Consider the following 27772-nt stretch of genomic DNA (forward strand, 5'->3'; position numbering starts at 1 on the left):
TTTTATATAAAAATGCTATTCCCTTTAGAAAAAATCAAAAAAAAAAAAAAAAGACACTAATATTATCATGGGGGGATAATAAGATTGTGGTTAAACAGGTAATTATCAATCAATCAGGTGTTTGTTAAGCGCGACTACTCATCCGTAAGGGTCTCAAGGCGCTGGGGGGGAGGCGCCGGGGGTTCACAGGTTCCAGTCCATAAAGATGGGGAGCGATGTTGTCTGTCTGAGGTGGAGCGGAAGGTCGTTCCAGGCTTTCGCCGCGAGGAAGGAGAAGGAGCGGCCTCCTGATCCAGTCTTTCTGGTGCAGGAGACCACGGCGTAGGAGAGCTGGGCTGATCGTAGGGTCCTTTGGATTGCGTGGAATTTGAGTCAGCTGTTCAGGTATGCTGGTCCGGAGTCGTGGAGGGCCTTGTGAGCGTTGGTGAGCATCTTGAGGGTGACTCCACCTTCGGTGGGGAGCCAGTGGAGTGTGCACAGGTGCTTGGAGATGTGGCAGTGTCTTGGCAGGTTGAGGACCAGTCTTGCGGCGGCGTTTTGGATGTTCTGTAGCTTGGGGGTGAGGTTTTTGTTTATTCCAGCACAGAGTGGGTTGCCGTAGTCGAGTCTGCTGGTGACCAGGGCATGAGTGACGGTCTTTCTGTGTTCGAGGGGGATCCATTTGAAGGTCTTACGTAGGAGGCGGAGGGTGTGGAAGCAGGAGGACGAGACAGAGCTGATCTGGCAGTCCATTTTGAGCTCTGAGTCCAGGATGATTCCCAGGTTGCGTGCGTGGTCCGTGGTGGTGGGCGGGCTTCCGAGGGCGGGGTGCCACCAGGTGTCGTTCCAGGCGTCGGGTTTGGGCCCATGATGAGTACTTCCGTTTTGTTGGTGTTTAGTTGTAGGCAGCTGTTTTTCATCCATTTCACAATTTCATTCTTCGGGACCTAAAGGTCAGCAAGTGGCAAGGGTCAAGTGAGTACCAAAACTGCACTACCAGCGGCACATAGTGGCCGGGTGCAATGGTCAAAATCAGAGTTCAGCCTAATGTATTTCAATAGAGACTGGGGGTGCTCGAAGCCACAATGCTTGCAGATAAGTAAATTGGTTGCAGGAGCCAAGCTTTGAGGTTAGATCAATTACAGGGTGGGGAGGGGGGCACAAAGTAGCACCAAACATACACCACAAGCAGCACATGGGCGGCAGGGTGCAAATTCAGCATCGGGCACTCAATGCTCTTCAATGGAGATTCTGTTGTTGGCAAACAAGCTGCAGGCGTGACACTGGAGGTTGCAGGAGAGAGACCAATGAGAGAAGAGGTAAGTAGAGGTGTAAGGGGTCGCAGGGGCATCAGGTGAAGGGGTGCCTTTAGACGTAGAAGTCTTCTTACCGAAGCCAGTTGCGGTCAGAGGAGCCTCTGGGTTCACACTGCAGGCACCGCCGTGGAGATCAGGGGAGGTCAGCCAATGCTAAACACGAGGTCAGGATCGCTGGAGAGACTTCAAATGCAGGTGAGCCGCTCTGGCCTTGGTCGTTGGGTGCAGAGTGGGCTGGAGTCACGGCTCCAGCTGCTTTCGGAGCCCTTGGAGTAGATTCTTTTTTTGGAAAGGGCCGTTGTCCTCAGGAAATTAGAGTCTTTTTCGAAGGCAGCAGTCCTCACAGGGTTTTCAGAGGTCGCTGGCTACAACACAGGTGACAGGTTGGTCGAAGATGGACAGTCCAATAGGACTGAGGTCAAGGCAGTCGTCTTCAGTCTTCTCTGCAGGGATATCTTCTTTCTTCTTAGGTCATCTCAGATCTCGTTTCCAGGTCTGGGGGAGCCACCTAAATACTAAATTTAGGGGGGGTATTAGGGGAGTAGCAGGTAGGGTCAATGCTTACCTCTCCTGGGGTGACTGCACCCACTATTCTGCCACTCTCCTGTGAGAGGGGCCATAGACCTAGCCTTGATTGGAGGGGTCCACCTCATCTTCAAGATAGCAGGGACTGAAAGATGTGAATTTTAGGGGTGGAGTTGGCAGATGTGGGAACACCACGTATTCTTCTAGGTCTGACCGGTTTTCCAATCCAAAGTGGGGATGTAAACCGGGGCTGCTATCTGCTGCTAGCAGCAGAGGCTGGGGGTCGCATTACAAAGGAGGCAGGCCTTTGAAGCTTCCCCTTCGAGCACTGGCCCATCCTGGGGGAACTGATTTGACACCTCTTCGCAGGACGTGCATTGTTTCTGGTCCCAGAGACCAGAGGCTCTCCACCCACGGGTCCAGACACGTCTGTATGTGGCTGGCTGCCTAAAGCCAGTCAGTGCCCACACTGGGGTCGGTAGGTTTTCAGGGGGCACTTCTGTGGTGCCCTCTTAGTACATGGCATAATAAATCTCACACTGGCATTAGTGTGTATTTATTACAAGAAGTTGTTTGGTATCAAACACTCCTACTTTCAGTGAAGCCATCATGGTGCTGGGGAACTCAAGTGGTCTAGGTTCCAGCCATGTACTCCTTAGGGCTTCCCTGACACTAACAAATCTTATGAATGGGCTAAAGTACTGTAGGGGCATATCTACTCATGCAGATATGCCCTCACCTGTGTATAGTGCACCTGTCTGTGAGGCCTGTTAGAGGAGTGACTTACCTATACCTTCAAGCAGTGCTGGCTGGAATGGCACCCAGGCAGTGCTGGCTGGCATGGCACCCAAGTAGGCGTGCTGCACCACCAGGCTAGTCACACCCCTAAGTGAGCTGCCTGATGTGCTCCACGAAGGAAGGTTTCCACCATCTTGATTTTGGTGGAATTAGGAACTCTGGGACAGGGTTATTCACATTCCCCACAAGAAGTGGTCATATAAGGAGCATAGTGACCCCAACGCTATGTAGTCCATTGGCTACTACCCTTCACTCCCCCCAATGCCCCCTAAAAATCAGTATTTAGGTGACCCCTGACACCAGGAAGGATTAGTTATTTACCTGTAATCCTAGTTCTCATCCAAGGGTATACTCAAAGTCATAATCTATGAATAATCCCCGCCCACGTGTGGGATCCCGGAGCATATAGAAAATACATATATATGCATATGTGAAAACATATACATGCAGCCTAAAAATGTTTCAAACATGGCAAAGCTGTAAATTACATAGGTTTGCATTGCAGTGCCCCCTAACCCATAAGGAAAAACGGAAGCACCAAGCCAATTGTCACACAACAATGCTTTATTGCCATAAAGCAAACCTGTAATTGCAGGTATTTGCCTGTAGGCTGCAGTAGAGTATCAAGAAACAAAGAAAACTGACACCTTGCCTTTAAGGCATTAGAGTAGGGGGACCGTGCCTTTAAGACCTGCAGGAGATCCCCTGCTCCCATGATGCATCACAGGTGGCAGTTGGGCCAGTTCTTTTTGACGGTGCACGCGCACCTGAGTAGATCTGCAACACTAACTTAAGGAGAAAAAATGCTCGTCCGGGGAGGTGGGTGGGTCGCTTATGACTTTGTGAGTATACCCCTGGATGAGAACTAGGATTACAGGTAAGTAACTAATCCTTCTCATCCAGGGGATACTCATCAATAGTCATAATCTATGAATAGAGTAGCAAGCCCATACCCAAAGTGTCGCGGACGAGCAGTTTAGCATTTAGAACATGCATTAATACCACATTAGCATAGCAGTTATGCAAACAAATTCCTCAAAGAGGCCTGCCCCACCTGGTCGTCGGCCTGTGCGTCTGAATCTAGGCAATAATGGCGTGTAAAAGTATGTACTGAGCGCCATGTAGCCGCTTTGCAAATTTCAGACATGGGAACGTTGCGAAGGAGAGCTACAGTTGAAGCTTTCCCTCGAGTGGAATGTGCTTTTGGTCTACCCTGCAGAACCTTGTGAGACAGTTGATAGGACAAGGCTATACATGAGACAATCCATCTAGAAATGGACCTCTTGGAGGCAGCCAGCCCGGTATTCGTTGGACCGTAATTGACAAAGAGCCTGTCAGACTTTCTAAGCGACAGGGTCCTAGCAAGATAAAATTTCAATACCCTCCGGAGGTCGAGAATGTAAAGCTCTCTCCGGGGGAGTGGTTGGCTGAGGAAAAAAGGTGGGCAACGTGATCCCCTGATTAATGTGGAAGTCCGAGACCACCTTGGGCAGGAAGCTCGGATGAGTACGTAGCACCACTCTATTAGCATGGAAAACAGTGTAAGGTTCCTTGCAGCAGAGGGCCTGAATTTCACTCACCCTGCGGGCAGAAGTGATGGCTACTAAGAAGGCAGCCTTCCAGGTCAGATGCTGCAAGGATGCCTTATGAATCAGTTCAAAAGGGGCTCCCATCAACTTAGAGAGAACAATGTTGAGTTCCCAGGAAGGGGAAGGAGACCTCACTGGTGGAAATACTTTCTTAAGCCCTTCTAAGAAATCTTTGACTACCGGCATCTGGAAGAATGAGACCTGGGTAGGAGATTTCCTATAAGCTGTGAGAGCAGCTAACCTGTTCTTGACCCCGGATCGGATCAAGGGCGTTATCTCTGCACCAAATGCAGAACCTCTCCCACTTGAAGGCATAAGACTTCCTAGTGGAGGGTCTTTTTGCCTCCCGGAGGATGTTCATACAGTCCGCTGGAAGATCTAAGTGTCCATATTGGAGGAATTCAGGAGCCATGCCGTCAAGCGAAGAGAGGGGAGGTTGGGATGGAACACTCTCCCCTGGTCCTTGGTCAGCAAGTTCGGTAGGCAAGGCAACCTCCGGTGTGGCACCTCTGACAGCTGGAGTAGATCCGGATACCACCACTGACGGGGCCACTCCGGAGCAATCAGGATCATCCAAGTTCTGGTCCTGTAGAATTTCTGTATTACAGCTGGGATGAGAGGGAGAGGAGGAAAAGCGTACTGCAATGTCCGTGACCAGCTGATCAAAAGTGCGTTCCCCTGAGATCCCCGTTGGGGGTACCTGGAGGCGAAGACGGGGCATTTTTTGTTTGACGCATCTGCGAAAAGATCTATGTCCGGTACTCCCCACAACCGGAAGATCTCTTGAGCGACGTCTTCGTTTAGCACCCAGCCGTGCGCTTCGACGAAGTCTCTGCTGAGACCGTCTGCCTGCACGTTCAGGGTCCCTGGCAGGTGAACAGCAATGATGGACAGGTCTCTCGCCAGAAGCCATCGCCAGATGGACTGAGCTTCCAGAGATAGGACTCGTGATCTGGTGCCTCCTTGCTTGTTCAGATAGAACATAGTTGTTGTGTTGTCTGTCTGAATCTGAACATGGTTGGTTTGGAGGGACGGATACAGGGATTTGAGAGCTAGATGGACTGCTCGTAGCTCCAAGAAGTTGATGTGATAACTCTGTTCGGAATTGGACCAGAGACCTTGTACTTGAAGCTGGCCCATATGAGCACCCCAGCCCTGCATGGAGGCATCTGTGACCACTGTCTGTGCCGGAGGCGCCTGATGGAAAGGGACGCCGTGAAGTAGATGGGAGCGTTTCATCCACCATCTGATGGAGTCTTTGGCAGCTTGGTGAAGACAAATGCAATCCTCCCAGCGGCCGGACCTCTGCGACCATTGATCCACTAGTTCTTGTTGCAGAGGTCGCATGTGAAGACGGGTACAATGTAAATGCACGAAGCCATCGACCCCAGAAGTGACGACACTTGCCTGGCTGTGGGAAGTGCCGCGTTGAGAAGCGTGTGACATTTCTGAAGCATGGATGATAACCTCTCCTCCGAAGGACACACTCTTGCCTTTGCGGAGTCCAGAGAGGCGCACAGGTAGTGAATCCGCCGAGCGGGATTGAGGACCGACTTTTTGTAATTGACCTGTGATCCCAGCGAGTGTAGAAGCTTGAGGCAAAACGAGAGATGGCCCTGGAGTCGAGCAGGAGTGGAACTCTTCAGGAGCCAGTCGTCTAGATAAGGGTAGACGAATATCTTCCGTTTGCGGAGGAAGGCAGCTACCACCGCCATACACTTTGAGAATGACCGTGGAGCAGATTTGAGGCCAAATGGCAGAACTCTGTACTGATAGTGCCGACGAGAGATCTGGAACCTGAGAAATTTTCGGTGTTTCACTGAGACAGGAATATGGAAGTAGGCATCCTGTAGGTCGATGGCACAAATCCAGTCCCCCCTGGTGAAGATGCGGGAAGATCTGATGTAGAGCCAGCATCCTGAACTTTTCTCTCCTGACAAATCCGTTGAGCAGACGGAGATCGAGAATGGGTCTGTACTCGTTGACCACTCCTCGTTTTTGAACAAGAAAGTACCGGGAGTACACTCCTTGATTTCTCTGCCGGAGCGGAACCTCCTATCGCGTTTTTGGAGAGGAGAGTGGCTACTTCGTCCAGTAAAAGCCGTTTTTGGATTTGAGGGAGGTACTGCCTCCGTGGGGATACCTGCGGAGGGTGAGACTTGAACCTCAGCAAGTAGCCATGCTGTACAATATTCAGCACCCATCTGTCTTTTGTAATAGCTTCCCACTCTGCCAGGTGAACACTGATACTTCCTCCTACCGGAGTGGCGAACGAGCGCGGAGGAAGTAAAATCTCACTGCTTTGAGGGCTGTTTGGTGGAGGACTGTTGCTGCTTTGCACTTCCTCTCCCTCTGCCACGGCCCCTTTGTTGAAACTGGGACCTCTGTTGGTTTTGAGAGGACCATTGGGGTGTTTGAACGCGCTGATGAAAGGCACGCTTGTCGCCCTGCCGAAAGCGCTTGCGATATTCCTTGCGCTTTTCCAGTCCCACAGCTTTAACGGTGTCCAACTCCGCCTTCATTTTGGTCATTTGATCATCAGCGTGAGCCCCAAACAAAGATGGCCCGTTAAATGGCAGATTAAGAATCTTCGTCTGCGCATCAGGCTTGAGGCCCGTTAGCCTTAGCCAGGCTGAGCGCCGAGAACATACGCCATGCGAATAGCCATGTGCGGCGAGATCGGAAGCATCAGCAGCCGCACTGATGATTTGATTGGCTACAAGCCCACCTTCCTGGAGGATTTCAGTAAAATCCTGCCTGTCTTCTCTTGGCAGTTTCTCAACAAATCTGGAGAGGGAATCCCACAGAGAACGATCATACCGCCCTAGCAGGGCTGAGGCACTAGCCACTTTCATGTGGGAGGCGGAAGTGTTGCACATCTTTCTGCCATACGAGTCCATTTGCTTGCTGTCCTTCTCCGGGGGAACAGAAGACGAAACGGAGGCAGAATGGGACTGCATTGCAGCTACCATGATCACCGAGTCCGCTGGCGGGTCCGCCCTCAGAAACAAAGGGTCCTCAGCAGGAGCCTTATACTTTTTAGCTATTCTTGAAGGCACAGAGCCCACCGTAGCGGGGGTGAGAAATGTGGCCATAGCTGGCTCCAACAATCCTGGCACCAATGGTAGCAAAGGTCTGGGTGCTGACTGGTGATGCAATGTATAAAAAATGATTGAAGTGGGTGCCAGAGGGGTGTGCAGCGTGATATTCAATTTCTGCGCACCTCTACCCAGGACGTCAGAGAAAATAGTGATGTCATCAACTGGGGACACTCGTGACGGAGGTGTAGAAGACCAGGTCGGAGAGTAGTCCCGGATCGAGGACCTTGTGGAGGAAGACCAGGTGGGCGATCTTGTGCGTCGCCTCTTGTGGGGGCGGTCGCTGTGGTGAGCCCTGGACAGTGATCTGTGCTTTGAAGGAGATCTTGGCCTTCTGTGCGAAGAGGGACGGTCCCTGGATTGAGACCGGTGTGGAGAAGGCGGCCTTCGACTACCCTGCGGAGACTTGCTCCTGTGCGGAGAAATCCTGGAGGGAGAGTACGTGCGGGAATAGTCCGAGCCCGGACTTCTGCAGTCACCTGTACCCACACCCTCCAACCAGCGAGGAGAAAGTCCGAACTTCTCTGGTGCCTTAGGTGATCCTTCCGGAGAGATCTGCACGATATGCAGGCCTGGAGATGATGATCGATCTCCAGAAGATCTAGATCTGACTCCTCTCTCCGTGGCCACTGCCGCTGTATCCTTCGACGTCGAACCCCTCGACGTCGATGACGTTTGTGTCACCATCGGTGCCAGTTGCTGAGAATGGCATTCAGCCCTCGACGGCGGTCTCGACATAGACGTCGATCTTCGTCGCCGAACAGGTGCTTGAGGTCGGCCTGATGACTTCGACCTCTCACGACGTCGACCTCTCACGACGTCGACCTGGCGACCACGACGTCGACCTTCCACGACGTCGACCTTTCATGTCGCCGAGTGGGGGTTTGTCTTGACGTCGAACGACCCACTCGCGGCGAGATATACGTCGCCGCATCTCTCGACGCCGACCCCCTCGAGGGAGGCGGAGAGTGTCTCGACGCCGACGGAAGACTCGACGTCGATGGAGACAGTCCAGATCTCACCGGACTAACAGCCTTCGAGCCCGAAGGACTGAGCCTCGACGCCGACTTACTTCTTCGCGGCGGAGAATCTCGACGTCGAGATGTATCCCTAGACGCAGAAGTCGTCCTCTGCCGCCGTTTTTAGGTCTCGCTGAGCCAAAGGCTCGAAGAGACATTTTGTATGTGGGATTTTCAAAGTGCTAAACCTTGAGTGCACGATCACATGCACGTGCACAGCTGCTCCCACTCCCCCCTCCCTTCTCTATAGCTTTCTTTCACTTTAGCCGCTTTGACCCTTGCATTCCCCCCTCCCTTCTCACCCGGCCTTTTGATGCTCTGCTGGATTACTTTCACTTTCGCCGCTTTGATGTTTGATTTTTATTGCCTTTGTTTATGTGACGGAGATCCATTGCATTTGGCAGAACATTTCTGGGGCCGTATTGCATGAAATACACCAGGTGGCGCTAACGTGTTTTACAGAGCACCATACAGCATTTTGTTCTGCGTTAAAAACAAGCATTTGCAATGCAATAGGTCTCGCATTTATGCAGTTTGAGCTATTGGCATTGTACATGACAATGCCCTTTATTTATGTTTTGGTTTTCAAAACATAAATAAAAGGCATTGTCATATACAATGCCAATAGCTTAAACCCGCGTAAATGCGAGACTTATTGCATTGCAAATGCTTGTTGAGATTGTGAAGCTGAAGGTGGTTTTGAGGATGAATGGTCGCCTTCACGACAGCTTCTCTTCTTCTCCAGCTGGGCATGTAGCTTAATGCGCTCTCTATCTCGCAGAGTGCGCTTGGAAAACTTCTGGCAGTGGGGGCACCGGTCAGGCTTGTGTGAAGTTGGCAAACACACAATACACACAGAGTGTGGATCCGCCAATGCCATCTTATTGCCACAGGAAGGGCATTTCCTGAATAAAGCAGGCATTCGGACTGGAAAAAATATGAAATTCTTCTGGAAACCAGCAGAACACACCTTCAGGAGCCAGAAAACGTCGAAAATTCTGAAAAAATCTGAACAAACTTTCAGTCAAAAAACTGAAGAGCTCAAGCTCCAGGATCCTCACAGAAGGAGCCGGAAAAAAGAACTGGCCCTACTGCAACCTGTGGTGCATCATGGGAGCATGGGGTCTCCTGCAGGTCTTAAAGGCACGGTCCCCCTACTCTAATGCCTTAAAGGCAAGGTGTCAGTTTTCTTTGTTTCTTGATACTCTACTGCAGCCTACAGGCAAATGCCTGCAATTACAGGTTTGCTTTATGGCAATAAAGCATTGTTGTGTGGCAATTGGCTTGGTGCGTCCGTTTTTCCTTATGGGTTAGGGGGCACTGCAATGCAAACCTATGTAATTTACAGCTTTGCCATGTTTGAAACATTTTTAGGCTGCATGTATATGTTTTCACATATGCATATATATGTATATATATGTATTTTCTATATGCTCCGGGATCCCGCATGTGGGCGGGGATTATTCATAAATTAGGACTACTGATGAGTATCCCCTGGATGAGAACTTAAATTCACCTAACAAAACTAGATGAGGGACAAAAAAGAGCAGAAGAAGCGAGAATTGTGGACTACCAGTGGAATTTCGTGCCAAAGCCAGCATACACTGGTCTAGAATGAGAGGGGCGTGGCCGAGCCAGCCAAGATGGCGGACTCCTCTCTCTGAGGCTCCTGCTCGGCGGCCCGTAACAGCAGATAATACTACCTGCCCTGGACCTCCACCGACCCGAGAAAGTATCGGGCCGAGCACCACACACGCGGTGACACTACCGGCTGGCTCCGAACCGCCGAGACAGAGGCTGCGGCGGTGTTGAGGGCTCCGCGTGACCGTTGGCAGACCGCGAACAAGATGGCGGACGGGCGATCGGCCCGGGAGGAGCGGCGGCAAGGCTGAGGAGCAGCGGAGACCCAGGTGACGCGGCCGACCCTGCTAGCGATCGCGGCCGCCTGCGTCGGCGCCCCGAGCCAGTGAAGCTCAGACGGGCCCCGAGGGGGTGACCTGGGAGCCCCAACAACTACGAGGACAGCAGGGCGGGAGAACGCCGTTTCCCCCCGGGGCTCCGCGGCGGACGGAAGATGCCAGGCTGAACTCCCGCGAAGGTAACGGCAGCCTAACAGAGGGGCCCACATAACAGGTGGGTCCCGTGCCGGGCGTGCGCTGCGTGGTGCTCCCAGGGGACCCCCCCTTCCCACATTGCCTGGGGGAGTTGGACGGCGGATCGGCCGGCGGAGGTGGGGGGAGCAGACCGCCATACTCGAGGACGGCCCAGGACGAGAGGGCCCCGACCGCAGCCCTAGCAGACGCCGGGGGACATACGGCAGAGGGCACGCAGAGCTGACGACGGGGCCACCAGGGGAGGAGCGAGGTGAGCCCCAGCCACACACACACGCTTGACTGGCCTGGAGGTGGGACCGGTGGTGAGACGAGGACCGCTTCGCGAAGGGAGCCCTGACGTGCGCACCCCATCGAGCCTGCAGGGTTGTCCGGACGGGAGGAGAGTGGGGATCCCGCGATGTGGACGCAACGGGACGGGACAGGCTGAGAGTGACCCGCCAGGTGTAGGAAGCTTCACGGGGTAACCTCTGTGAGTCGAGGAGACGGACTGGGTCTCACCTCCTGGGGACCAGATATAACGGAACACCCCCTCCGCACATACGGCGAATAGGACGGGCCCGCGGACGCTGGGGGACCGCCGAAGTCCCATGAGCCAGATAAACCGCCAAGTTGAAGACCAGGAGAGGCGCGGGCGATGAGCTCCCCCGCGGGACAGCGGGACACGGCCCGGAGGTGACCGCTCCCTGAAGTGACCCGTTAGAGGCGTGAGTGGGCCTACAGGGCCGGCCTGAGTGTGGACACCGGCGGGCGGACGCATCTACCAGCACAGGGAGAGTCCCCCCCCCCACAATGGGTCGTCAAAAAACGGACGGACGGACGCTCTGCCCGTCACGGACGACCCCACGTCTAGGAAACTGGACCAGGTCCTGGCGGCCATAGAACAATCTCGAGTGGCAATGGAAGGGAGGTTCGGCGAGTTGGCGTCTGACCTGGGCCTCCTTCGCGACGACCACAGAAAACTGGCGGACAAAGTCGCACACAGCGAGCACACTATACAAACGCTGGAACCACAGGTACAAAAGCATGGCAACACGCTTCAGGACCTCCTAACTCAGATAAAGGTGCTGGAGGATAAGACGGACGACCTAGAAGTGCGCTCCAGGCGGAGCAATATTCGCATCATGAATCTGCCGGAAGGAATCGAAGGGCCTAACCCGATCAAATACATCACGGACTGGATAGCCACATTCATGCCAGCAGACGCCCTCACCGCGTTCTTTTCCGTGGAGAGAGCCCACAGGGTGCCGGCTCGAAGACCACAGCCGGGCATGCCTCCCCGCCCTTTCTTGGTCAAGCTCCTCCATTATCAGGACCGAGACACTATCCTACGAGCAGCCAGACAGCAGGGGCGGCTGCAACTGGAGGACAAGCAAGTCATGTTGTTCCCGGACTACTCCCGCGCGGTCCAGCAGCAACGGGCCACCTTCATGGCAGTGAAACACGCCATGCGCCTGAAAAACATACAATATGCGCTTCTTTTCCCGGCCCGCCTCATGATCATCTATGAAGGCGAGACGCACTTCTTCACGGACCCAGGAGAAGCGGCGACATGGGTGGAACAGCACACGCAACGCACCAGAGATGACCCCGGTCCTCGCCCGAAAAAGACACCCGGGCGCCCGGGTCGCCGTCCCCGAAAGGCCTCCTCCACGCAGATTAGTGTGCGGACCGGCACTACCACCGCCAGCTCCCCGGACCTCGCACAGATCATCGCGGAGCGTCGGAAGGCTCTCCAGGCGGTTGCCACTCTGAGTCCCCAGGACAGAGGATCAGACTCGGAACGTGGCCCTCACATCTTCACCTCGGACGACGAAAGGAGTGCTACGCCTAGGTCGCGGGAGGGCTCGATGACACCCCCCGTGGTGACCCCCCAGACTGCAGACACACTCATTTGACACGATGCCCACGGACCGGCTCAGCGAGAAAACGGACACACGCGGCCCTACAGATCGCAAGGAGCAGAATAACCAATGAGCCCGACGCCGGGCAGGACAATTATGGACATCAACAATACACGGGCAACTGCCAGAGCTGGAGTCGGCAGCCACCTGAACCACCACCCCCACAGTTACGAACTAAAGTTGTACCATGACAATCAGTTTGGGCACACCGCTTCGCACGTTGCGCCCCCAGTATTGGTACTGTTTCCCGCAGTTGTTGCAGTTCACCCCCCTACCCTATGTGTTCCCTCCTCACCATTCCCAGAGCGGGCAAGGAGACCTTCATGGACGATGCAGTACACAGACGGACGGTAGGTGGCGGGCGAGGGGCCGGGAGAGACGATTGTGGGGTCCACAATACAACAAGGACGTATACACATGACTTCTCCCAACATGTCTCACACCTCTCCTAACACGGATATAAAATTCCTGACACTTAATGTCCGGGGAATGCATACCGCCTGCAAGCGATACTCCATTTATGCCTACATCAAGAGACAGAAGGCCCAGGTAGCACTCTTACAAGAGACGCATCTGACAGCGGGGGAGGCGGACCGGCTACAGAGAAAGTGGCGAGGCATAATCTGCGCCACGACCTACTCCGCATTTGCCAGGGGCGCGCTAGTGTGGATCAGACCGGGGGTGCCATTTAAAGAGCAAAGCAGACTCAGACAGGGAGGGCCGTTATGCAATACTGACGGGACTGTTAGAGGGCCAACAACTATTGATAGGGAGTATATACGCCCCCAACACAGAGCAGGAGGGCTACTGGGGCAAACTCACACACACATTGGCACATCACACGTCGGTCCCATGGCTCTTGGGGGGGGGGAGGGGATTACAATTGCACCCTAGACCCACACCTGGACCGCTCACACCCCCCCGCAGTCCCACTCATCAGCATACAAGCAGGCATCTGGAGAACTCGCCACCCCACCACGAAGCTCTACTCCTTTCATTCAATCCCCCACGATCTGAGGGTCCGTCTAGACAGATTCCTATGCTCCGTGTCGCTCCTACCTATGGTACAAGACTCGGACTATCTAGGCAGAATAGTGTCGGACCATGATGCACACACTGCGGTCCTCCGATGGAGACCCCCTCACCCCCCGATCCCAACGTGGAGGATGCCCCGGGAATGCCTCACAGACCCGGTATTCCGCCAAACCCTTGAGGAGTATATGCAGGGCCACTTTCGACAGAACGACAATACGGCTTCCACGCGTTCGTTGGAGTGGGATGCGTTCAAGGCGAGCGCCAGAGGCCACTGCATTCAGCAAGTAGTTGGGGTCAGGAGAGTGCTAGACAGGGCCTTGCAGGGAGCGGAGACCCAGCTCGCGGAACTCTTGAAGAGGGTAGATCAGGGAGACGCCACAACGGCACAACTATCGGCGGCCAAATCCACCCATGCAACAGCGCTGCGAGACCTGCGTAAATACAACTTTCGGGCATACGCGGCACGGACACACAGGGAGGGGAATAGGGCGGGATCCCTCCTGGCTTGGCTAGCCAAGCAAGACACAACACCATGCCCTATCACGGAGCTCCTAGCCCCGGACGGGCAGCTCAAATGTTCGCAGACTGATATCCTGCACGTCTTCCACGGGTACTACGCAACCTTATACCGGTCCCCGCGGGTCGGGCCTTTGGGAGACCTCGTCGGTTTCCTAGGCGGGTTGCCCCTGCCCAAGCTTTCCCCCACAATCGGGAAGGAACTAGACAAAAAACTTAAACCGGTCGACATGAAACAAGCGATTAAGGCTCTAGCGCGCGGGAAGGCGCCGGGCACGGACGGATTCCCGATTGAGTACTACCACACGTTCGCGACACTGTTGGCGCCGCGACTGGTCTCCATATATGAAGAGGCGGTAGCCCGTAAAATGCTCCCGGACTCGATGCGGACGTCGATCTTGGTGACCTTCTTGAAGCCACACAGAGATCCCAGGCTCCCGGCTTCCTACCGGCCGATAACGCTCCTGAACACTGACTGCAAGATCCTAGGGAAAATTTTAGCGGCGCGCTATAGTCAAATCCTCCCAACATTGGTGCATCCGGACCAATGCGGGTTCGTCCCCCGACGTAACACCTCCCATAATTTGCGCCGCCTCTTTCACATCCAGGATCAGACGAAAGACCGATATCCCCGGGCGGCGTGTCTGGTCCTGGACCTGGAGAAGGCGTTTGATACCCTGCTGTGGCCTTACCTATTCGAGGTCCTGCGGCGAGTAGGTATCGGGCCCACGCTGCTGGCCTATACCCAGCTACTGTACGGGGGCCTCACATCCAGAGTGAGACTCGGCAAACTCGGATCGGCTCCATTCTCGGTGACCCGTGGGACCAGGCAGGGATGCCCCCTCTCTCCTCTCCTCTTTGCCCTGGCGATGGAGCCTCTGGCCATAAGGTTGCGACGGGAGGGCGAGGCATGGGGGATTCCCATAGCGGACGTCCCACATTGCGTGTCGTTATATGCGGACGATCTTCTGATATATGTCCGTGATATATCGGCCGACCTCACGTCCATATGGACGACACTACAGGCGTACGAGGAAACCTCGGGACTCAGGGTCAATTGGGAGAAATAATCCATCTTCCCTTTGGGTGCTCATACAGGGCCCCTGGAGATAACGCTGGGCGCTCAGGGGTTGAGGTGGGATGGGACGGCCCCCAGATATTTGGGGGTGCATCTATACCACTCCCCCGGAGACCTCTTCGAGGGAAACCACCGCAGAGCGCTGACCAGCCTGCAGTCTGCGGTGGGGTTCTGGAAGACGCTGCCCTTAGCACCTATAGGACGCGTCGCCATCGCAAAGATGATCATGGTCCCAAGAATGCTCTACTACTTTGCAAACCTCCCTATCATCCCGCCGCGTTCCTTCTTTCGGGAACTAGACACGCTACTAGCGGCCTTGATATGGGGGGGCGGCCGGCACCGAGTAGCGTTGCACACGTTGTACCTACCCACCACAGCCGGAGGCCTGGGAGCGCCGTCCTTCGAATCATACTTCCTCGCGGCACAGCTCCAGTGGCTGTCCCACTGGACGGCAGAACGGCACGTGGAAGAGACGATCACAGAGGGAGGCAGACTGCCTCTTCCTGCGATCCGACGTATGCTCTTGCCGGGCTCTAAACCGACACGCACGCACCCGCTTCAGGTCGCGATAGCCCGCAGATGCATGATGCGGATTCACTGCATGTCGAAGGGCCAGCCACTATATTCCCCCCTGCTCCCCCTCGTGGGTTTCCCCCAGCGGAGCTGGTACTATACCGCAAGGGCCCTCCAGGTGTGGACGGACCACGGTGTCACAGAGATGGAGGCGTTGTTCCAAGAGGGGCAACTGAGGACGTACGCACAGTTGGTAGAGTGGCATGACCTCCCCCAGGGACAGTTTTTAAGACACAGGCAAATATTAGAGAGTAGCGGCCGCTTCTGGAACTCGCGCGACGGGGAACCCCCGACGCATCCGGTGTTACACGCAGTGATGCGTATGGAAGCAGGCAGTCACCTCATCACCTGGCTGTATAAAGCGATTCGGGAGCTGGCGGACGTCCCCCTGGCCAAACTCCGGGAAACGTGGGAAGACGACGCGGGCCGAGTATTCAATGATGCAGAGTGGCGTAAAGCCCTGGAGTCCCCCAAAAAGGTGTCCAGGAACGCACGGTTCAAAAATATCCAATTCAATATCTTACACCGGGCTTATCTTACCGCGGACAAACTCCACCGGTTTTACCCAAATACACAATTCGAATGCCCCCGCTGCCAACTAGTAGACGCTGATTTCAAACATATGTTTTGGGCCTGTCCATCCATACAACGTTTCTGGGGAGGGGTATACCACGCCGTTCGAGCTACAACCGAAATCCAGACCGCCTTCACCTGGGAGGAGTGTGCGCTGGGAATCTCCCCGAGGGGGAAAACCGCGAAGGTGCAATGGAAGTTCACTTCCTTGGCCGTTCTCCTCGCGAAGAGAAACATCGCGATGCACTGGAGGGCCCCAGAGGGGCCGTCCGGTCCGGCGTGGGCGGGCGCGGTGCTCAAATGGGGCGCTGCAGAGGAGGAGCTACTGAGGGAGGAGGAGGCGATTGGCGCCCGCAAACACCCGATCTCTATGGAGTGGGCTTCGTGACGAACAATCGGCCCACCGCCCCCCCCCCCCGCCCCCTGGCGAGCCCCAGGGCGCACCACATGTACCTACCATCAGTCCGCACATACTCTACCACAGGAACTTCTCCTTCGCCATTCCTGCATCCATCCCCCCCCCCCCATGCTTCGCTCCCGGCCTCCTCCCCCTCCCCCCCTATTTTTCCCAGTTTCGGGGCCCACCCCCTCCCTAGGGCCCTTCCCCAGCTGCCCCGTAGGCGGCAGTCACCCCAGTTGGCGGGTTACACGCCGTAGTCCTAGTTACAAGATATGCCTGTGACACTGGGAAAGAAGGGTACGCCGCATCGACCAAGTTGGGGAGGCAGAACTGACTCCGATAGTGACGGAAGGTATGGGCACTAACGTGATGATATACACAGGGACCAGACAGGACGGACCTAGGTGAGGCGAGTCGGGCCCCCACAGAAGATTTCAGCTGCTAATGGTCTACAGTACCCACTTCCTATAGTTCCGCACAGGTCCATGATGTTGTCGTGAAATGATTAACGTTTATACCTCAGAATGGTCAATGTGATGAAATGTATGCAAAACCCTAATAAAAACATGTCAATTAAAAAATACACTGGTCTAGAATATCTCGACAACCCGACTCCTCCTGCAGCTGTGATTCTCCAGAAGCTTTGGAGAGCCACCAGCATTTTTCCGAGGCGCAAGCCTCGGCCTTTATGTGGAAGAGCCACTTCCCTGCAACCCGCAGGCACTGGCCCCAACGTCCGGTTAACCATTTTGCTAACCACTGCGTCCACCAATGCCGCAGCTGCCCAGAATGAGGTGAACATGCTCCAGAGGGTTAGATCAGTCTTCCCACCAAGTTTGGTGATGCCAGGAATCTGTGGAGCTGCCCTGCACCAATACCCAGGGTACATGACCCCTTGCAGCAACCACAGCTTGTTATAAGTTCAATCTGGATGCTAGCACTACAAATACTGACCAGCCGACGAGGAGCCTCAGCATTGCAGAGACCAGCATTGAGAGTGGCCCATCTGTCCTGTTTGGTCCCCCTCTGCAGGTCTGCCCGAGAACCGCCGACCCATAGGGACAGCTGATCAAACCCTCTACATCCGAGCTCCAGGGCCCACAAACACAAACTGTGCCCCTTGCTCCCAAGACCCTCACGAACTGAGATCCCATTGGGAGCTCCCTGACTTGTCCCCATTCCTCCTCTGCAGCCTGTTTCTAAGTGCCCCCCTCCTTCTTTGCCTATAGTGTAGTGCCCAAGGCTACCAACCCGTCCAGTACCTCTGCACCTAGGCCCCCTAGAATTTAAAGCCCTAAAGGGAACCCCCTAAATATCTATGCAAATTTCTGTATGTAGTATATGTTTCTTTCTCAATATGAAAGCATTACAGCATAAAAACGCGTTTGTCTGACATTTTTACTTAACTATAAAAATTGATAACCTGAAAAGTACTTACCCAATTACGAGGTTTTTGGTGTTAAAATAAATATAAAAATACCTGTTATTGTTCTGAATTGGTCTTGTGTGTCTCTCATTTATTGTGTGTTCAACAAAAACTTAACACTACCATCTGATAAGCCTAAACTGCTCGCCCACACAATCCCAAAAGAGATGGGATTATTGAAATGGGGATTATTAATTTGAGCCCTGTAAACCAACAAGGGTAGTCTGGACTTTCTACATAGTGTAACTCATTTTAGTACACTACTACTATACAATCTGCCTCGATTCTCCCATGGCAGCTCCTGCAACTTTGGACCTGACTGTGCTGACACGGTCTGAGGTTCACAGCGAGTGGCAATAACATTTAAAAAAAATAGCCAATAAAGGTACAATCCACCCAATCAATTGAATCCAGACACGTTGGGGAACTGATCAGCACAGACATTTTTTCAACAGTTCAAAGTGGAAGCATAAAAACTATGGCAAAATGAGAATTATTGAAACGTGGAAAGTGTTATAACTAGGGCATTGTGTAGAATAGCAAATGTTGGTAAGATCTAGGTGTAAAGAGGTGATGCATTCTACCAAGATTCTACAATATCACTTAAGGTTGTGCTGCAAAACGCACCATCTGCTTTAGAAGCTACCAAACTCCCTTGGAGACAATTCCAACCCCCTCTATATCCTACCACGTTTTGCTCAGTTACTAGATTAAAATATTTCAAATGTATATATATATATATTCACTGAAAAAAACATAGGTTTCAGGGGCGTTATAGTTAGCTGGACTTTTCACTCGTACAAAACCATTGAAATTCCCCCGTTATAGTTAGTTCAGCTAACTATAACTCGCGCGCCCGCAATGCACTGCTGATGACGTCACATATTACATCACTCATGACATCACTCATGACATCACTCATGACATCACTCATGACATCACTCATGACATCACTCATGACATCACTCATGACATCACTCATGACATCTCAAATGACATCACTGATGACATCATCCAGTGAATGTGTGTTTTTCTGAAAATTACATATGTTTTATATATGTATATCTCAAGGTCGATGGAAGAATAAATGGGTATATAAGTGTCTAAATGGATGATTTGTTTTTGAAAAATTGATTGTATAACTGAGTGATTAAGTGTATCTTAGTGAATACATGGCTTAGTGAGTAATGTTTAAATGTGTAAATATCTGTATCAGTCTCTCACTTTGTATATAAGTGGCTGCATGGGTTGGTGAGTAGCTACATGAGTGTCTATATAGGTTATTAGTTGTTTTTTTGAGTATCAGTATGAGTGTCTGAGTGTCTGTATGGTTCGGTGGGGGGTATTACGTAGTGCATAGGTGCATGAATGAGTGACTCACTGTTTGTATGTGTTGAAGACAGCATGTGTGCAGGACTGTATGGGTGGATGAGTGTGTGCATGGGTGTGTTAGTGAGTGATAGACTGTCTCAATAGTGTCTTTATGAGTAACTACATATGTTTTAAACTAGTATATGTGACTATTGGTGTATATAAGTGAGTATATGTGAGAGTGAGAGATTGAAAGAGTTCCTGTATAAATAAGTATGTGTTTCTATAAGTGATTGTTTAAAAGACTAAGTATGTGTAAGTTTCTGTAGAAGTAAGTGTGGTGGTGTGTGTATAACTGTATATGCAAGTAAATGGATGTTTGATTCTTTATTAGCATGAGTGACTATGTGTGTGAGTAACTCTATGGATGAGTGGCGTTGTGTAACAGGATGTATAGGTGTGTGAGTACATATGATGAGTGAGTACATGTATGAGGACTGTTGGTGAATGAGTGGATGAGTGGATGTGTATGTGGATCTTAGAATTACTGAATAGGTTGTTGTAACTGGTATTGGTATGTCCATTGTTTTGAACATTGCAGTTTCTATTTTTGAATGTGTGTATCAAAGGTTATATTAGGGGAAGAGGAGGTCTGCCACTCTATCACAAGGATGATGTCATCAGTGATGTCATTAGTGATGTCATTTGAGATGTCATCAGTGATGTCATGAGTGATGTCACTGACCATGTCATGAGTGATGCAATATGTGACGTCATCAGCAGTGCATTGCGGGCGCGCGAGTTATAGTTAGCTGAACTAACTGTAACGGGGGAATTTCAATGGTTTTGTACGAGTGAAAAGTCCAGCTAACTATAACGCCCCTGAAACCTATGGTTTTTTCAGTGAATTTCTAAGGTTTTTTAAATGATAATTCCTTACTATAACGTGCCTGAAACCTATGGTTTTTTCAGTGAATTTCAAAGGTTTTTTAAATGCTAATTTCTAACTATGCCTACAGAGATAGGACATGTGAAGAAAGAAGTAAAAACGCACAAAGAAAAAAAAGAAATGCAGAAAGAAGCAACAGAAGTCCTGAAAGACGAAGAAAAGTGCAGGAAGAAGGATAACGTGCAGAAAGAACAAACAGAAGAGCAGAAAGAAGCCTTGTTGCAAAATCATCCTGTACCCTCAACTTTTTCAGACGGATACTGGTGGTAACGGAGTCTGACTAACCTGTCATAGATCCAGCGCTATGTTAAAAGACACTCAGAATACAGTGAAAACACCTACATACACTATGGAACACTATGCGCTGGGGTCCCTCTGTGATCAGCATGACCTCCTCTGTAAGCCCCTAGTATATAATAGGGCAGGGGATTAAAACTACCTCTTAAAACGCGCCACAGGGCGTGTTTGCACACGTCACCTCAGGCCCCGTCCCCTCACTTCCCCACTGTGTAAACACGCCCTGTGGCCGTTTTACGTTGGGAGATTAAGTCCCCTTGAATCCTGAGGGTCCCTAGGGTCCAACTAGACCACTAGGTACCTCCAGTATGCGCCACAGAGCTGCGTTACAAAGAGGTGTAAAAAGTGGCACGGCCTGGATCACCTCTCTGCAACGCAGCTCAGTGGCGCTTACTGGAAGCACCTGGTGGGCTAGTTGGCCCCCAGGGTCCCTCAGGATTGAAAGGGAATTATTTCCCCAACTTAAAATGCGCCACAGGGCGTGTTTGCACACGTCACCTCAGGCCCCGTTCCCTCCCTTCACCACTGTGTAAACGCGCCCTGTGGCCGTTCCAAGTTGAGATATTAAGTCCCCTTGAATCCTAAGGGTACCTAGGGTCAAACTAGCCCACTAGGTACCTCCAGTAAGCGCCACAGAGCTGCGTTGCATAGAGGTGTAAAAAGGGGCGTGGCCTCAGAACACCTGTCTGCATCGCAGCTCCCTGGCGCACACTGGAGATACCTGTTGGGCTAGTTGGCCCTCAGGGACCCTCAGTATTGAAGGGAAATTAATTCCCCAACTTACAACTGGCCAGGGGGCGCGTTTGCAGAGAGCTGCAAGGAGGGGGCGTGGCCTCCAGCGCGATACCGGTCTTTTATTTATTTTATTTTTTTTAAGAAGGAGGGCTGTGGCCCCCCTTCTTTTTCTAATTTACTGGCCCCGGGGACCCCAACCCCCGGGTCATGGCCTTTTTTTTATTTAAATTCTTTAGGAGGGGTCTTCGTTGCCCCCCTCCTCAGGCCACTTATGGCTCCGGGGACCCCATCCCCAGGGCCGGCCTTTGGTTTTTATTATTTTAAAAATATATATATTTATAGAAACACCTAGGACATGCTGGACAAACCGTATGTACCTATCACCATGACGATTTGCGTGATATTCATTAAAAGGCGACTATGCATAGAATGAATCCACATGGAATGTATTTACACCGCTAGTGAAGCTCTGACGTGTCTGACGCCCTACCGTGCCTAATCCCGGCGCCCCCGCCGATGGGTACTCTCCAAGTAGACACCCTTGTCGTTTATTTATACAAACATCGGGTAGCTGTTGACGGGCACATTTAATATACACGCACACCAAGCCATTCAAAGGGGATTCGACAAAAATTCGACCAAACTATGCAAGAAACCCCCCTCACGGTTAATAAAAAACACATCCACCGCCGGATGTGTAATACTTTTTATTTTACTCTGGAAAGGAGACGAACCTCACTTGAGAGTCACAGCGTGCTCCTGGCTGAGCCCAATGCTGTGTTACACCCACCAGTGCCCGCCGATTGCCTCACACCTCTGTGTTGTATTCCACCAGCTAGTGCGTATGCTATGACACTCTCTAGCCCATGTGCACTGTAACACCACCCCGTGAATATGTCATGCCACACTTGCCTTCGCACGGGTTATATTGCTCCATCTAACGTGCCTTCCTCGATGCCTATGTTATAACGCACAGCGCTATGCCATACATATTACAATCTGGGATCCATATCTTTGTCACAGTGCATATGCGATGTTACACTATCCAGCACATATTTTATATTACAACTTTAGAGACTAGTTAGGTTACACAACACTGCCCTGTGCATATTACACTCCAAGGCGCATATCGCATAGCACGCGCTAGTGCCTGTGCTATCTCGCGCTCTCCAATGAATCTGTCATTGCGCACAATGTATTGCATATTATATTTCACGCCCCGGCTCATCTTATACCACACTTTTTGGTGCATAGTTTATACCATATACTACATCTAGTTTTCATTTTCAATCGTGCTCTCAGGACTATGTTCTATATAACACTGCGTCCACCTACCCTTTTCATGGGCATTACATTTTGCGATGGGGGTGGAGGGTCAGGGGGTGTTTCTGCCAGGTGAGCCCAGACTCACAGTCACAAACGCGCTCTTCTTCCTGAATAAAAGTGAGATTATGCTGCATACTTGTTCATATTTTAAGTAGTTCGCACAGACACACATTTTAAAAACAATAAAGTTCCTAATACCCACCTTCTCTGAACAGTTAGCTTGCGGCCCCATCCACCTCCTCCCTGTGCTTTGTTGTCTGAATCCATGGACTAGCCTCCTCCCTCCTGCCATGCATGGTCTGATGTGCTGCCACTGCCCTCCATTTAGCATGATGTACCAGTCCACTCCTCCTGCCCTCCATTGCCCAATTCTATGGCCCATCATTGACCTCCTGCTTAGCCTCTGTGCTTAGCTTGCTGCCCCTATTCTCCTTCCCCCTGCCCTCTGATGTCTTTGTGCATGCCCCTGCTCCATCCTTTTTGCCCACTATGTTCCATGGACCTGCCACTCCTATCTACTCTGAATGTTCTGTTGAGCTGCCACTCCCCTCCCACCTGCCTAGCATTGTCAGATGACTGTAACCTTTCCCTGCCACCTCCACCCTGCCTGTCCACATGCCATGCCCCTATCCCCTTCCTCCATGGTCCATTTTACTGCCACACCCTTCTGCCCTCCCTGATCTGTTGTGCTGCAACTGCTCCTCCAGCCTGCCCCGCGCGGTCTGTTGTGAGGCCCCTTCCCCTGAACTCTCTTGTCTGTGCCCAGGTCCTGACCCTCCGTTCTATCCTCCATGGTCCTTTGTGCATGCCCCTGCACCCTCCTTCTTGCCCATCATAGCCATTGTGCTGCCACAAACCCTCCCGCTTGCCATGCATGGTCTTCTGTGCTGCCATGGCCCCTCCCACCTTCCCTGTGTGGTCAGCTAGCTGCCCCTGACCCCCTCCCACCTTCCCTCCATGGTCTGTGTGTATGCCACCATAGTCTCATTGTTGCTCTCCGTGATGTGTCTTGTTTCTAGTGCCCATCCTGCCTGACCTCCATGGTCATCTTGCTGCTCCTGCCCTGCCACCTTGCCCCCAGCCCTCTGTTTCCATGTGCAGACCCCCTATTCCCTCCCTCCTGGCTTGTCTGTTCCATTGTAATGCCCCTGATCCGTCCCTCCTGCCCTTTATGGTCTGTTATGCTGCAGCTTTCTATCCTATCTGTCCATTATGGTCAGCTAGCTACCATTGCCTCTTTCCCATCTGTTCTCTGTTGTCCATGTGCATGGTCCTGTCCCCTCCCTATTGCTTTCTATGGATTGTTGTGCTGCACTCCCGTCCCGCATGCGCTGTGTGGTGTATTGTGCTGCTGCAAACCCTGATGCCTGCCCTGTAGGGTCAGTTTGGTGCACCTCTCCATGTCCCTCCTGTCCTTTGTTATCCGAGTCCATGTCCCTACCCCAATTCCTCCTGCCCACCATGATTCAATGTACCATACTTGTGAACATTTTGAACTTGGTAAGAGGGAGATTTTGAAAAAAAACTGGGGTATTGATTTTCCCCTTTGAGTTACATTGAAAAAGAGGAGATTGTAGACAGGAGACAGATCAAATAAAGCCCATTTGAGCTTAAAAACATTGGACGTTTCCTGGCTGAAACGGGTCTTTTGGCATGTATGGTTGTACTACCACTGCCTCTTCCTTCTGCCCACAATGGACTATTATATTGCCACAGCCTCTCTTGCCAGTCCTGTATTGTTGGTTTGTTGCCCCTGCCCCCCTTTCCACTGCCCTCCAGAGTCCGTTCCCCTGGCCTCTGCCTCTCAACAGTATCCCAATGAACAACTAGATTGCTAACATTCTATATTTATTACAAAAGTGTGGAACGCCTGACATCATCTTGATGTAATCAAAACTGTAATACCTAGAGTATTTCCTTTAGAAATTACATATATGAGAGGGTCTTATTTGCATCAAAATTATGGTTAGTGCTCTAAAAAACTAAAATGAGGACATATTTTCTGAGTTTTCAAATAGCGACAAAGTTATGTTTTTTGTATCCAGTTGACCACTTGATTAAATGTTGCACCTTGGCAAGAGGATGTGGTGTTACTTCCAGAGCTGCAGACTTTGCAACTGGGGAACCAGGTTGGAGTTTCTGCTTCAGCTCAACATTCTGTGATTGCGGTCAAATCACTTCATCTCCCCATGTCTACAACCAAAATGAATTTGATCTTGTATGATGTAACCAATGCTCATGTAAAGCATTCCAATACCTGACAAGTCTGCACTATATAAAACTGCAAATACACAAAAAATAAGTGTTTTGCACACTTCTGTCATTGGGCTACATGTGGGCTACATCTGGGTGATATTTGTGATGCATTGAGGCTCTTTTGTGTCTGGTGGCCATCTTGGGAGATTTATTTGTTATGAAGTTTCCTAATTTCCTCATTTACTGCAGTCTCCTCAGTAGGAAATGCTTTCAGTTTTTTACTTTGATTCCATCAAGAAGGTATTCAGATATGTCACACATTTGCCATAAATTCTGAATGTTAGCACTCCAGTTGCTCATTAGATCACTGTAGTAAAGCTACTGCTCACCACGGAAGTCTGCTGCTGGTATTAAAAGTGCATGTTTCAGTCTGCATATCAGAATTTTTTAATGAAATAGAAGAGGATTTGAGAAGTCACTCAAAATGTGCCTTAATGTTTCTTTCTGCAGCACTAATCATACTTTCTATGGCAAAATGAACCCCCTCATTGTGTTCCTTTTAAAATTAAATGTTTTAAGAATTACCACTTTATTCCAACCAAGATGGCTTCAGGTGTGCCATACGTTTGTCATAAGTAGGACTGTTAGCGCTCTAGTTGTTCTTTAGAACACTCTGGGAAGCTGCAGTAGAACACAAAGGAATCAACTGACAGTTGACCGCCAGTAGATAAGAATATTATACATATATATATATGTGATAAAGGCCGTGGTAACGCGGCCGAAACGCGTCATGCCATCCGATATGGAATAAACCGATTTGCACTTTATACTCACGGCGTGCTGTGGTCTGTACCCGTTTCCAATACCTGTTGGATCGTAGGGGAACCTGATATATATATATATATATTATATATATATATAGCGCGAGGGAGAGCGCGAGGGAGAGCGCGAGGGAGAGCGCGAGGGACAGCGCGAGGGACAGCGCGAGGGAGAGCGCGAGGGAGAGCGCGAGGGAGAGCGCGAGGGAGAGCGCGAGGGAGAGCGCGAGGGAGAGCGCGAGGGACAGCGCGAGGGACAGCGCGAGGGACAGCGCGAGGGACAGCGCGAGGGACAGCGCGAGGGACAGCGCGAGGGACAGCGCGAGGGACAGCGCGAGGGACAGCGCGAGGGACAGCGCGAGGGATACAATTGTAAATCCTACCAATTTTGACCAGTTTTTAGCTAAACTCCTAGTACAAATCACAATTTTTGCACTACTTTTAAACTAATTTATTGAGAATAGCCTTTACCTATTTTACTCAGTCCTTAAACTCAATGAAATATTAGCTCACGGCCACTGCCCTATATTGGGCTCTAAAATGCAAAATTGTGTCTCTACTCTAAATGACCCCTCAAATGCCGCCAATAACTCCTACTGTACAAGTATTATTTCTGTATAGTAGTGTACTGGTTCATGTTTCAATAGTTTTATCAAGACATCTAACCCCATATGTTTCTTTATGGTTCATATGTTGATCACTATTTTGTTTGACACACAAATGCTGCTCAATGCTAACTAAAGGTTGGGGAGTGCCCCTGATTTATAGGATGCCTGGGACTAAATCTTACAACCGGGTGTAAAGAAAAGCAATCGATTGACTGTTGCTAGCTAACAGTGTGATTAGCATTTCAAATGGTCAGGCGAAGAGTTGTGAAAGTGGAGGGATATTACACAATGCAGACAAAAGTATATACCCACCAAGATATCAAACAAGCGATTCTGGGCTCAAGATTTAGGTATTTATCCCAGTCTACACTAGCGTCCACTTCTATAGAACCATTTCTTCATTTGCTCCTACTGGAAATGTTCCAGAGTTCAGCTCCTCAACAGAACACACAAATATCCACACCTACTCACCCCCATTGCTCCATTATTCAAAGAGATGATGGGAGAGAAAATGCTTAGAAAGAAAACACTTATAAAGCACGTTGGTCTTGTCCAGTCCTGCAGGGTCTCACCTCAGACATTTTGCCTTCCTCCTCCATTTTCTGCTGATCTTGTTTTTGCTGGCTTTAAAGACTGGCCTTAAAGACACACCCAAATTGCATATTTACTTGCAAGTCCCTATTTAAGTGGTGCTACATGTGCCCCGAACCTGTAAATTAAATGCTACTAGTGGGCTTTCAGCATGGATTGTGCCACCCACTTTAGTAGCCCTTTACACACTGGACTCAGCAAGCAGGTGCAGATGCTCACATGATGAACCCTGCACATAACTACGGCCACAGTGTGGACATGCAGTGGATGCATGCAGCAGGCATGGCGCGCAAAAGGCGCCCGTCCACGTCGCAGCCAGATCCAGCCACCATGCCTATTTTATATAAGACATCAATGCCTGCCAACGCAACACCTCTGAAGTATTGAGGAAATTCAGTATTGATCATTATAAATCTGACCTGGTACCACAACAATTATGGAATCAGTAGTAAATAAACAACTCTCAGAATTTCTTGAAACAAAGCTTCTGCTCCACCTCTCTCAATCTGGCTTCCACATAAGGCACAGTACCGAAACAGGACAGCTTGAAATCCAAGTCAATAAAAATGTTACTGGATAAATTTGTCGCCAGCATTCAACACTGTGGCATATGATATTCTTCTACAACACCCGCTTAATTGTGGTATCAAAGAACGTGACTTGGAGTGGCTGACGCATTTCCTAACTGAAAGAGAACAGGCGGTTTGGACAAAACCACACTTCTCCAATGCCAAGCCACTTAAATGTTAAGTACCTCAGGGCTCCTCTCTAAGCCCAGCATTATTTAACGTTTATATTGCTCCCCTTGCCGCCATACTACAGTTCTTTGGCATTACTATCATCTCATATGCCGATGAAACTCAGCTGATCTTCTCCCACAAGAGCAACTCTGACACCAGCAAAGAGTCCTTCTCCAACTACACGAGAGTAGTCTTAAGTTGGCTTAAGGAAAGTCAACTTTAATATAACCTAGATAAAACAGAAATGTAATCACTAGACTC

General features: G+C 51.0%; 1 protein-coding gene across 2 annotated transcripts in view; it reads right to left on the reverse strand.

The window, feature by feature from the left end:
- The window catches only part of EPRS1 (glutamyl-prolyl-tRNA synthetase 1), a 483086-nt gene that overhangs the window by 38294 nt on the left and 417020 nt on the right, over positions 1-27772 (reverse strand). The window lies entirely within an intron of this gene.

Source organism: Triturus cristatus, chromosome 6, assembly GCF_964204655.1.
Source record: "Triturus cristatus chromosome 6, aTriCri1.1, whole genome shotgun sequence".
Taxonomy (NCBI): domain Eukaryota; kingdom Metazoa; phylum Chordata; class Amphibia; order Caudata; family Salamandridae; genus Triturus; species Triturus cristatus.